At 41.6% G+C, this 13,303-nt stretch overlaps 1 protein-coding gene across 7 annotated transcripts in view; it reads left to right on the top strand.

The window, feature by feature from the left end:
- r3hdm2 (R3H domain containing 2) overlaps positions 1-13,303 on the top strand; it is a 294,265-nt gene that overhangs the window by 77,901 nt on the left and 203,061 nt on the right. The gene's annotated exons all lie outside the window — the stretch shown is intronic.

The raw sequence follows: 13,303 nt of genomic DNA, 5'->3' as shown, positions 1-13,303 counted from the left end.
CCCCTTCTCTCATTCAGCTTTTTTTCCCCCAGGTTTCCAAACCTGGGTCTCTGGACCATTAACCTGATGGTCATTTCAGACAATATTTTACTCCTTGTCTTTGTTTTTAACGAAATAAGTGAACAAATTTGATACAAAGCACTGATTGGTTTTTCCAGCTGCTCTGAGTGCTCATTCTTGGTTCAAATGTGTTTATGGAAATTAGTCGAGAGAAATGTGCTTCTCGAGTATCATTAAAGCTTCGTCAAAGGGCATTTGTGAGAAACTTTAACAAAAACGTGGAATATAACGACTATCTTTTGACATACAGCTTGTTTCAGGTGTAATAAGTCAATTGTCTGGTATCTCACACCTTCACTGATACATGATCAGTCATTGTTAGGGCAGAATGGAGACTCAAAGGAAAAGCATACTGAAATGCAAAACGAAGGTATCTTTTGTCTTGGGAAAAAAAAAAAAGTTTATTTAAAATAATATGAACTTCCCAATACCATCCATGCAAAGAAGACTAATTGTCCTTTTCTGTGTGCTGATCCTTCAAAAATAGGTGACTCTCCATTGGGAGACCGTCAAGTATGCACAGTTTGTATTTTGCATCTATGTTATATTTTATATCTAGAATTGAAATTGTTTTTTCACATTTAAAATAGGTTTTTGATGCATTTTAACATAACAAATATTGAATAATCAACGGTTAAGATGTGCAAATCGGTGTCTTTTTAAAAAAATGTGACACAAATATATTTATCATTGGGATCATTTGCTATTTCACTTGCACTGTAACATTTTCCACCACATATTAGAACTGTATCCAGCCCTGTTGTTTTCCCTTTTAAATGCAATATTAGGAGAGCACCAAGTTAACAGTTTGACTGCACTGTTGTGGGTCATTAAACTTGTGTTTTCAGTGTTTCTGATTTATTAGTGAGTGCAAAGCTGTAGGAATAGGGTAGTGTTAATATACTGAGGTACAATAAAAGTAGAATTTGCAATTCTTAATTGTGTAAGCAATCCAAAGTGTGGTTCATTCGAGCTTATTTTAAAATGAAATAATTTCTGAATGCCTTGCACTGTTGTTCCTGTTGTATTGTTTCTCCTGACATCCCCTTTTTTGTAATAGTCCCAACAGCATTAATTGTATAATAGTGAACAGTGACAGCTAACACTGCAGATTTAAAGTTACTAAACAACTGCAACAGGTAGCCCTGTGTCCATGGAGCCTTTTGTGATTTCTCAAGTGTGCTGTATCATGGTACCTGAGGAACCGAAGCACCTTATATTGGTAGGACACCATCTCTGTTTGGCCTGGTACTACCTTGTCGGGAGTACAATTTCTACATATTTATTGAATTATTATGCAGAACCTTGGCATGTTCAACACTGTAGGATTTTGGTCAGCTATATTTATTTAACGTTTTCAGAAGTGTGAGAGCTGCATTATTACATTAGAGTGCATTGGAATTGTAATATTGTCCGTAGCTATCTGCAGCAAAATCGTATGTTGTTTTGATTAAGGTTTGTTAAAACAAATGAAAAAAAGTGCAGTTAATCTTTGTTCACAGAAGTAAGTATTCCCTTTAATATGAGTGCAAGTGAGTTGTCCTGCAGTCCTGAATTTTCTCCATATTGCGTAGAGTAAGGATTTCTATAAGTAGGTCACAGCAAGGCAGGACAACTGAATGAAGAAAATGAGTGGAAGAATTATTTATTTATATGTTATAGGGATCTCAACGAACAGATATTAGTGAGGGAAAATTCCAACTATTAGCTTCAGTTATGGCCTTCTATGAGATACAGTGTTAAATGTTATTCCTGGTAGCCCTATTCATGTGGGTATTTTGCCTCTCTTTTACCGGTGGCTTTTGAGGAATGTGTTCTGACACACACTGAATAATTAATTATTTGTTTCAGATTTAAATTTTTTCCTCAAAAGTACTTTCTGAAATGTTCATTGAGTACAGTGGAAATGGCGACATTCGATTCTTTCTGATCTTGTAAAATATCATGACAGGAGAAATCCCTGCAACTGGTTAATTTAACTGCCTACAGTGTTGCTGCAAAGGCTCGAGTCTGATTGGCGAATGCCAAGCGCCAATGAGCAGGAAGCTACTTAGTGGAGAATTGCAGTGAAACCCCTGTCTCAATGCGTTGCTATTTTTAGAAAGTGATGGCGTATTGTTTTCAGGGAAGCACCTCCTAACTGCGAGCTCTTGCATCTTAGAAATTTTAATATTCTTCTCAATGAGCCATTACCCTGTAAGGATTGCAACAACATTGCTTTGCATAAAGCACAAATATCTTATTGAAATTCGAAGTTTATTCATCAAATATTATGAATGGAAGAGTATTCTAAGGTGCAGTGTATTTTTAAAACCCCACATTTATTATAGCTAATACAGAAAATGAGTTTTTTTTACAGATTTTGTATGGAAAGAAGGTCTTAATTTTATAATTAAATTATTACATTAAATGATAATGGTAAAAGGTTTAAATATACAAATGATTTGGTCAGCTTCTTGATCAACTTTTGTTGTTGAAGTGATTGCTGTTTTCTGGAGGTGGAATGTTGTTTATGGAGGGCAGCTTTGAAACATTACCTTGCCGATTCCCTTATTGTCCAACCACATCACATCAGCAGCCTTTCTCCCATTAGTTGAAGCATCCCACGCTGCCCTGAGGGATTGCTGCTGATTCATTCTTTTCCTAGCTTGCATTTTTTTTCACTTGAAATCTTAATGAGTGCAAGAGCCAGGACTAAGTGAAGGGAGAGAAAGCCAGATGACCACAAAGAATGAGAGGGGAAAGTGAGCAGGAAATGATAGCAAATGATGCATCAAAGACAAATGGTGTCACCTTTGCTGAGCTGTGTACCATGGTCTGGTTTCCAAATGATACCCGAACAACTTTGTTAAATGCTGCAAATAGATTATCACTAGTACAATTGTTAGGTGCAGTTTTGAGACATTGCGTCATATGCACACCATGATGTGTCGCACATTCAAACGTATGTGATAAAAATGTCCGTCATACTGACACAGACAGATGCATGCAATTACAGACCCTTTAATGGACCTCCACATTCCTGCTGCAGTCTGTGTGTGCCTGTGACTTGTATGATCTTTGATTTCTGAGTTGCAGTTGCTGAATGTTTCATTTTTAATTCAATTAAGCTAGAAATGGGCAAATAAATAACCCTGCCTTACATTTTTTCATTGTCGTCTGTTTCCCTCCGTTATCTAATATGGCCGTTTCTTGCATGTGCAACCACCTGTTGTACATTCTAACGTGGCTGTAGAGCCCAATGACAGACCTGCACGGCTTTCCACAGTGTAAGCAAGGATGAATTGCCTGCTTTTGTAGGGACTGCCCAGTCTTTCTAGCTTGCCTTTTGTCCTTAGCTGCCTGTATTCTTTGCTGTTCAAAGGAAACAACACCACTACTTGAGATCGTTTCCCAAATAGCTCTTTATTGTACATTTTTCTCCTAGTCCGTAGTGGATATGACATTTCCTGAGGCTTACCTTCAAGGAGTCCTTGAACCTTAATCTCGGCCTGCCTCGTAGTTCAAGTTTAAGTTATGAATACATGACCGCCTTAGGAATTTTATCATCAGTCATATGTGCTGCATGTCTACTCCGTTTGAGCTGGGCGCTGATGATGAGTACTTCAATTCCAGACATTTCTGGTCTTAGAAGTATCTCAGTATTTGACACTTAGTCCTCCCATTTGATGCCCATGTTGTTTCCAAAACATCTCTGTGCACAAAGTTTTGTTGTAAGCTTGTTACCTAGTTTCCTCCACAGTCTCTGTGCAAATGGGCAAATGCTGAACTTGTTCTGGCAGTTCGATTTGCCACCTTGCTGTCACCTCAAACCATAAATATAACCAAGTGATTAATCAAGGTAAGTCAGTGTATTTGTAGTGCTGAAGTACCAGTGAGTCTGGTTTCCTGCTACATATAAATCCAGCTCCCAGGACCATGCTAATAAAGGTATGTGACCAGCTTGGAGGCAGTCAATTGTGAGGTTTTATGATGTCTTATAATCGTGTTTATTTTAGTGCCCTTTTAGGACATCATAAAAGCCTCACAATTGACTGCCTCCAAGCTGGTCACATACCTTTATTAGCATGGTCCTGGGAGCTGGATTTATATGTAGCAGGAAACCAGACTCTCACTGGTACTTCAGCACTACAAATACACTGACTACCTTGATCAATCACTTGGGGGAGAATTTTCTCCCCGTCTTGGGGGTTGAGCAGGAGTGGGCACGGGCATGCATGCAGCTGATTGCTGCCTGCGATCGGCTGGGTACTGCCATTTTATGTGGGCGGGCCAATGAAGGCCCGCCCAGTGTGACACGCGCCTGGAAGCGCTGAGCACTCCCTGTGCGGGTGGGGGGAGTAGGCTGAGTTGGGGCCTGCGTTCTTTCGCGCATGTGCACGAAAGAGCATAGAAATCTCCCTGAGGCACAGAGCTGCCTCAGGGAGATTAGTTTCAGTTTAAAAAATTTTAATAAAGGAAAAGAAAAATTTTTAGGACATGTCCCCTCACGTGAAACTGTCACATGAGCTGGGACTTGTCTATGAATTAAATTTTTTCAAACCTTTAAAAACCTTCATGAAACCTCATCCTGCTCGTGGATGAGGCTCCATGAAAAATGCAAAGGCCGCCTGGGCTGTTCGCCTGCCCGCCAACCTTAAGATTGGACAGGCTTATTGTTTTAATTGATAGCTAACTGGCCTTAATAGGCCTTTGACAGTTCAGCGAGTGCGCAGCCGACTTGGGTGTGCGCCCGCTGAAATGAAAATCTGAATGACGAACGGTGATGTCGGGAAGCACGCCTGATGTCACTGTGCGTCATTTTACGCATCAGTGAGCAGGACCCGTCCCCGCTCGCTGAGCCAAAGATTCTGCCCTTGGTTATATTTATGGTTTGAGGTGATAGCAAGGTGGCAAATCGAATTGCCAGAGCAAGCTCAAAATAGGCCCTATCGTTTTGCTAAGCATGATCCCCTGGTAGCTTTTTAATCACTTCTGTGATATTTTCAAGAAGAAATGTAATATGATTTTTTTTAATGGTTAGATCCTTTCCAAATTGACTGATGATACTTGGCTATTTTTTTGTAGTGGGGTGCTGGGGAGGTGCTTGAGAGTGGGGGTCTGACTCTATTCCTAATGACCTTAGACACCTCAGATCTCTTTATAGAAACCAGAAAGACTTGCATTTATTTAGTGCTTTACTATGTTAAGCAGTCAGCCCCTTGGGATTGAGGATGACTTGCTACCACTCTGGTTTAATGGGTTCTGAGATGGCTGATAAACCCAGTGTGCGGTCTGCAGACTCTGCCACATGTGGGGCAGGTGGTGCTTGAAGGGTTGGGTAGATAGGTTGTTTGGAGGTTCGTGTGCTCCCTCCCCCGATGCCTGGAATTCATCTCTGCACATTCCTGACTAAATCTCTTGATGTGTTTGGCACCTTCCCGAATGAACCTTCTCCATTTTGGTGGGTCACAAGCCAGGGTCTCCCATGAGTCAGTGGGGATGTTTGACCTCTTCAGGGATGCTTTGAGGACATCTCTAAAGTGTTTCCGCTGTCTTTCTGGGAGTCTCCTGCCACCACTGAGCTCCGAGCACAGCAGTTGCTATGGGAGTCTGGTGTCAGACATACGAACTACGTGCCCCGCCCAGTGGAGCTGGTTTTGAATGATTAGCGACTCGATGCTGGGCAATTTGGCTTGGGAGAGGAAGTTGCTGTTGGACCACTTTTCTTGCTGCTGCTGGTGTTACTTTTCCTGCTGCTGCTGGTGTTACTTCTCCAGTGCTTTGAGGTGCCTGCTGTAGGTTGCCCAAGTCTCTGAAACACAGGAGCACAGGAATCACTCCTGCCCAGTAAACCAAGACCTTCGTGCCAGGTTTGACATCCTGGTCCTCAAATACTCTTTTCCTCCATTGGCTGAGGGCTGAGCTGACACATTGGAGGCAATGATGAATTTTGTCATCTATACCTTCATTGAGAGTATCCCAAGATATGTAAAATGGCCCATGTTTTCCAGGATATCGCCGTTGATCTCAATCAATGGGAGGAGGGTGCTGTGCTTTGGGAGCTGGCTGCAAGTGGACCTTAGTTTTCTGGGTGTTTAATGAAAGGCCCATTTTCTCATGCTTTGGAGTAGGAGTTGACAATGACTTTATTTTGTATCGCAGAAGAGACAGACAGGGCTGTGGTTTATTTTGCTGATATCATTTTCATTACTCAAATAGTTGTTTGGGAGTACAGAACATGAGTTTTGCTGAAAAAAGAGACATGTTGAACCTTTTTGTCTTGCACTCAATGAGTCATAAAAGGAAACTCGTGCATGGGTAATGCTCAAATACAAAACCCATGCCCTCTCTGAGCTCATTTTATCCATGAGACCTACCTCATGCACCCACGACTCTATTCCAACAAAGCTGCTGACCACCCAACTTCCCTTCTTGGCCCCCATGTTATCTGATAATGGTTTCCTTTCCGCAGACTGTTTCCCATCCCTTTCAAATCTGCCACCATCAGATCCCTACTCCAAAACAACACACTTATACCCCTATCCCATCTACTACTGTCCCATCTCCAACCTCCCTTTCTCTGTGAAATCCTTGAATGTGTTGTCACCTCCCAAATCCCTCTTTCTTGGAACTCCCATGTTTGAATCCCTCCAATCAGATTTTTGCCCCTGCACAGTATGAAATGGCCTCAATCAGAGTCACAAAAGACATCCCATGTGACTGTGATAAAAGGTAAGCTTTCCTTCCTTGTCCTCCTCGACCTGTCTGCAGCCTTTGACACTGTTGGCCACACCATCCTCCTCCAACACCTCTCCACTGTCGTCCAGCTGGGTGGGATTGATCTCACCCGGTTTCATTCTTATCTATCCAGTCATAGTCAGGGAATCACTTGCAGTGACTTCTGTTCCTGCTTCCGTTACCTCTAGTGTCCCCCAAAGATCTATCCTTGACCCCATCCTATTTCTCACCTACATGCTATCCTTCGACATCATCGAAAAATTTGGTGTCAGGTTCCACATCTATGCTGACGATAGCCAGCTCTACCCCGCCACCACCTCTCTCTCACTGTTGCCTTTGGTCCCCGCCACAAGCATTAGTTTCCTAGGTACTAATTCCATTCCTCTCCCTGGCTACTATCTGGCGCTGAAACAGATAGTTTGCAACCTGAAGTCATGTTTGACCCTGAGATGAACTTCTGACCACATGTCCAATCCATCACCGAAGCTGCCTACTTCACCCTCCATAGTATTGTTCCCCCTTGCACCCTTGCCTCTGCTTATCTACTGAAACCCTCATCCCTTTGTTATCTCTAGATTTCATTATTTCAGTGTTCTCTTGGCCAACCTCAAAGTTCCTTCCTCCATAAACTTGAACTCCCCCCAAAGCACTGCTGTCTGTATCCTAACTTGCACCAAGTCCCATTTACTCATCACTCCTGTGCTTGTTAGCCTATATTTGCTTCCGGTTCTGCAACTTCATCTCAATTTTAAAACCTCATCCCTGCCTTCAAGTCCTTCTGTGGCCTCACCTCTCCCTATTTCTGTAATAATCTCCAGCCCTACTATCCTCCAAGATTTCTGTACTTATCCAATTCTCATCTGTTGTGCACCCCCGATTTTAATCTCTCTGCTGTCAGCTGTGCTGTCAGCCGTGCCTTCAGCTGTCTGGAGTCTTAGGTCTGGAATTTCCTTCCTAAACCTCACTGCTTCTTGACCTCTTTCTCTTCCTTTAACACCTTACTTAAAACCTACATCTTTGACCAAGCTTTTGACCACCTGTCCTAATATCACTTCTTTGTTTGATAATGCTCCTGTGAAGCGCTTTGGAATGTTTTGTTACTTTAAAAGTGACATATAACTGCATGCTTTTATTGTTTCTGATAACCTTTGATGAAAAGACAAACTGAGGAAGGTATTATTCTGAAGCCCCCTGTATATAACACTGCTTTCCAGTATTGTGGCTATTTCCAATACTTGTGGATGAAGAGAAAATTCCCAGGTAGAGATATTGGCTAAACTATGTAGTGCCTTCAAAAATAATTCAGAGCATCAAGTTATGCTCCTTTAAATTTTGCCACTCACAACAAGGTAGTTAATTTGTTTTAATGATGTTGGTTTGAGGGATAACAGTTGGCCAAGACACCAGAGAGAACGCTCCTGCTCTTCTTTTCAGTAGTGGCATGGGATCTTTTACATTTGCCTGAGAGATTGGACCATAGTTTAACATGTCATCCAAAAGACAGCAGCTCTAACAGTGCACTGGTGCCAACTTAAAATATGTGCTCAAGTCTCTGATGTGGGATGTGGCTCAGAGGTGAGAGTGCCACCCACTTAGCCATGGCTAATACCTCAGTTCCATGTAAAACGTACAGCACTTTTATCTAAGTTAGGTCATGTGTGTCAATAAAGTACTCTGAAAACTTGTTCACCAAGTCCTTGAGGAAAGTGAACCTGGCCTACATGGCAGTCCAATCTCTTACTATATGACTGACTCGTAATACCCTCAGAGCAAGTAGGAATATCCAGTAAATAGTACCTTGCTACTGTTGCCCCCAAAGAGTGAATTCTTTAAAAAAATATGTACAGCTGCCTTCATGGTAGCATAACCCATAGCTAAGATTCTGGTACAAGGTTGCCACATCTGTAGTGTCTGTTGTTTGTACTGAGACCTACCTGAGGTACCTTGATGGTGCAGTAACGTTATGCTTATGTAACGCAAGGTAATAAAACACTTAAAATGTGACATGACCTGCATTTTTTTTAAATCAGGGCTGTTTATGTACAGAGCTATCAGCATGAAACTCAGTTAGTAATCAATGCACCAGTAGACAGGTAGAATGTGTGTTGGACAGGTCACATTGGGAATGCATGCGCAGCATTTAGGCTTCCTCAAACCCTGCTGCAGACATGTGCACAATGAAATATGTATAAGCACGATGGCATTTAGAGTCTGAGGAAGCTAGTGTGATCTAGCTAGCAAGACTGAGCAGTACTGTTGAATGGGCATCATCATTCTGGCAAGTTAGGTGTCAAGAGATAACAGTGCTATCTGTTCTACCTGTATTTAGTTTAACAGTAATTTATTCACTGGAGTAAATAGCCTGGGGTTGTTGGCAACTTGGCTCTTCAGTCTATTTGAGTGCAAGAACTGCTGTTATACTGCAATTTGCTCTTCAACTAATAGATATATTGGCTAAATCTGTAACACAATCTGTTAAATTCAAAATCAGTCTAGTTGAACTGCCTCCAGCAAGTCCACCTCGTGTAGGTAATCTAATGCTGGAGTAATGCTGAGTTGGCACAGTGCCCCAAAAAGTTAATGAAGTTATAATCTGTTTGATTTCTGGCACTAGTCTGACCCCCTCCAGGCTGCTAGACACATAGTTGGTAAATTTGAATGAGTGCTGCAGACATTGGTTTTCTGAGAAACGTAAAGCACATGGGCGCTGGAACGGTCAGCTATTACATTGCCTGTGTGAATAAGCCCTGAGGCTTCTCTAGGTAAAAAAGCAGAACGCAGGAATTATTCAGAAGATTATGGAAAAGCCAAGTCGGTGAATTGCCAGATGACCTAGAATTAAATCAAGACAGAAAATGAATGAATGAATGAATGACTGTGTGAAATAGAAACTTGTAATACTGCAGTGATGTTGCACGGTACTTAGTAATAATTTGTGATGAGTCGAGACATGGAGCATGCTGTGTCAGCCTTCTACTGAAACTGCTTCAAAATGAGGGAAGAAAGAAGGAATATGTCAAACAAAACTTATCTAAACCAAATAATACGTGGACAATAGTAAACCAATACAGATTTTGGATGGAGAGTGGTTGGTCAATGCCCCTTGATTTAATCAACCTGAAATTTGCAGTGATCTCTTCATTTAGAAACAGTGACCATGGATGGTCTGGTAGAACAGTTTTCAGGTGTAACGACAAGTTGCTTCCCTGTAAGGAGGGAAGAACTAACAGAGAGGATGTGTTGTTCCAGGCAATCCTGATTCACTTCAGAGATATCACATTTTATGGGGACTGGGGAGCAGTGGGGAGGGAATTTTGTGCTCATCAAGGTGAGGGATATCGGTACTTAGACAGTTTTAATTTATCATCAAGTTCTTCTCACTGAGTATAACAGACAGCTGTCCTTTACAGTTGCGTGTTCTGCCTTCAACAATTTGAAATGACCTTAACATCAGAAAAGGCAGCTCCTAATGCACTGGTCTAGTACTAGTCCATTTCCAACAGAACCATTTTATGGCCTCTCTAAATGAGATTGCCAATTAGTATCGAATCAGAGGCAGTTTTGAGCGATAGCCAAATTCCTATTAAAAACTGAGTGCAATCTGAGATGGATTCATATCCAGGTCCCAGAAATGAAAGACCAAATAATCCACTGGGTTAACCAATTCTTCCTTAAATAAAATACCTCCTTGGATGCCATTGATGGAATGGGGAACGAGGAGCAAATCACTTGTCAGCCCTGTTACCTAAGAAAGCATTGTGTGCTGAAGAGGGCGTTACACAGAGTGAAGAAAATAGCCCAATAAGATGAAGGATAGTAGAGTGAACATTTTAATTGTTGCACATTGTAGGTCAGCTATTTGTCACTAATAGAGTAGGAATTCATCAGTAAATTTAACAAGTAAGTCAGAAAATGGTGCTGCTGTTTCTTTATTCCTCTAATCAATTCCCATTATACGTTTAAATCTAGGTTGAAAAAGAGAATGAAGAAATGCTTCATTTGAAGCTTTTCAGTGTTAATTGTCAGTAACCTGACAAACTCTCGTTGTCATTTTTGAGCAGCTTGTAAATTAGAATTTTTCCTAATCCCTTGATCTATTGATTTTAATGTTAATAGTCGTTTGGTAGTACAGAATTTGAGTATTGCTGAAAAAAGAGACATCAAAGCTTTTCATCTTGCACTCATCAGGACACTTCAAGATACCAATATAAGGGGAAAACAACAATTTATACTGTATGTAAAGAGTGCTGATCGGTTGGCAAGTGGACTCTGGTAGAGGTGTTGCCATGGAGAATGCACCAGTGATGGTGACTGACAGTTAACTACCAAGCATTGTTTGAAATTTAAACCAGGTTGCTTGACTCTGATTGATCAAGGCACTGCCCTGAGGAATGAGTCAGCGAATGGCTGTCACTTATTTTGTTTAGCTGACACAGGCGCAATGTGTGTACATGTTCTTTCTGTCTGCAAAGAACAGGGTCCTGTGTATTAATATATTTAGCTTCCAGCACATGCAAATGTGCCACATTGCGAGCCCGATTGACAAAGATTGTACATACATTGCGCCTGTTTTAGCTGAACAAAATAAGTGACAGTCATTCGCTAACTTATTCCTCAGGGCAATACCTTGACCAATCAGGGTCAAGCTGCCTGGTTTGAATTTGAAACAATGCTTGGTAGTTAACTGTCACTTACCATCACTGGTGCATTCTCCATGGCAACGCCTCTACCAGAGTCCACTTGCCAACCAATCAGCGCTCTTCACATACAGTATAAATTATTGTTTTCCCCTTATATTGGTATTCTTATGAAGTGTCCTGATGCGGGCAAGGTGAAAAGCTTTGACATGTCTTTTTTAATGTTAAATCTATTTTTTTCATACATTCCTGTCCAGATTGCTTTGACCAGTTAAGTTTATTTTGTTGTTAACTGTTTAAATAGTGATGTTGTGTCACAGTTATTGGATCTATTATTAAGCAAATGGGGCCAGAAGTAGAGACGGAGGAAGAGCAGAGAGATTTGACCTGTTGATCAAGTAAAGTCCATTCATATTTTTTTAAAAAAGGTACGTTGGTGGATTTGATTTCTTCTATGTTTCCCCTCCTCTCCTGAAGCTGCCTTGGTACAGTTCCCCAAGCATCTCAACCACATGGCCCTTCTTCATCTGTGAGCTGAGACGGCGAGTGTGACCACTGGGGACAGCACAGTTAGGCTCGATTCTGTTCTCATCTGAAGTTCCTTATAGACACTTCCAGCAGGATGCACTGGATAATAATCAGGAGCAGAAACCTTGACATACTCCCCGCTGTGGAAACTTGCAGTAAGGTCTATCTGCTTCATTTCATGACCACGTCTGAGGTTTCAAGTGAGCAGCTGATTGGATCATTTATGGGATCCTGTGGCACAATTGAAATAGTTTATTCTTATCGGATGGAAACAGACTTCCTTCTATTCCAGATATTTCATTGTCTCTCATAAAGACACGTGAGCCTCGACATTACCCTCCTTCCCAATGACGGGTTGCAAAGACCAGTGGGCAAGGGAAAGATAACAATGAAAAAATGGCAAATGGGTCACCAACCCATTTTCACAATGGTGGGTTTTGTGATGTATGAGCGTTGAAGTGGTAGGGCGCCATTAATATATTAAAATCAGGCTCCCACAGTACAATTGGAGCTTGAATTAAATTTAACAGCTGGTGCACAGGAACTTGGGAAACCTGGCAATCAAAACCTGCCGATCGCAGACACTCTCCTCCACCCAGCCCCCGCCCCACACATTGATGCTGCAGAATGTCTCCAGCTTCAGTCATCACCCTATCCTGCGACCAGGGCTGACCACCTCCCACCAATGGCTGTTAGCTTTCTCCCCAATCAGAATGCCGATGCCTGCCCACTCCCTCTCTTCCAACCTATCAATTTGGTGGGCTGCCATGAGAAAAATGCAAAATATTGAGATCCTCCCATGAAATTGGACAGATTCTCTGTATCCCCAGCCTCCCTGGCCTCGACACATATCAAGATCAATCCTTCAGTTAGGTCTTGAACTGTTTACTAAAACAGGAAAAGTTGAAGATGTTAATCCTCAGATTATTTAGATAACATTTCTAATGGATTGACTTGAGGCGATAGACATAAAAGATACCTCCTTCCACATTGTAATGCGGGAATACAATTGGAGCTTTCTCAGGGTTGACTTGTATAGTACCTTGGTTAGACCACACTTGCAGTATTGTACATAGTTCTGGTCTGTATATTATGAAAAGGATATGGAGGCACTGGGAGAAGTGCAAAGATGATTTACAAGGATGACACTAGAACTGAGAGGTTATACCTATCAAAAAAAAGAACAGGCTTGAGCTTATTTCTTTAGAAAAGAGAAGACTATGGGCTGACCTGAGCTTAACAGGGTGGACATAAGAGATATATTTCCACTTGTAGAATCGGCCTAAACTAATAAATCCAGTAGTGAATTACCCAGAGAGTGGTGAGAATGTGGAACTTGCTACCACAGGGAGTAATTG

The sequence above is a fragment of the Cetorhinus maximus genome, chromosome X, assembly GCF_964194155.1.
Source record: "Cetorhinus maximus chromosome X, sCetMax3.hap1.1, whole genome shotgun sequence".
Classification (NCBI taxonomy): domain Eukaryota; kingdom Metazoa; phylum Chordata; class Chondrichthyes; order Lamniformes; family Cetorhinidae; genus Cetorhinus; species Cetorhinus maximus.
The sequence above is the reverse complement of the archived record's forward strand: the minus strand, read 5'-3'. Positions and strand labels throughout refer to the sequence as shown.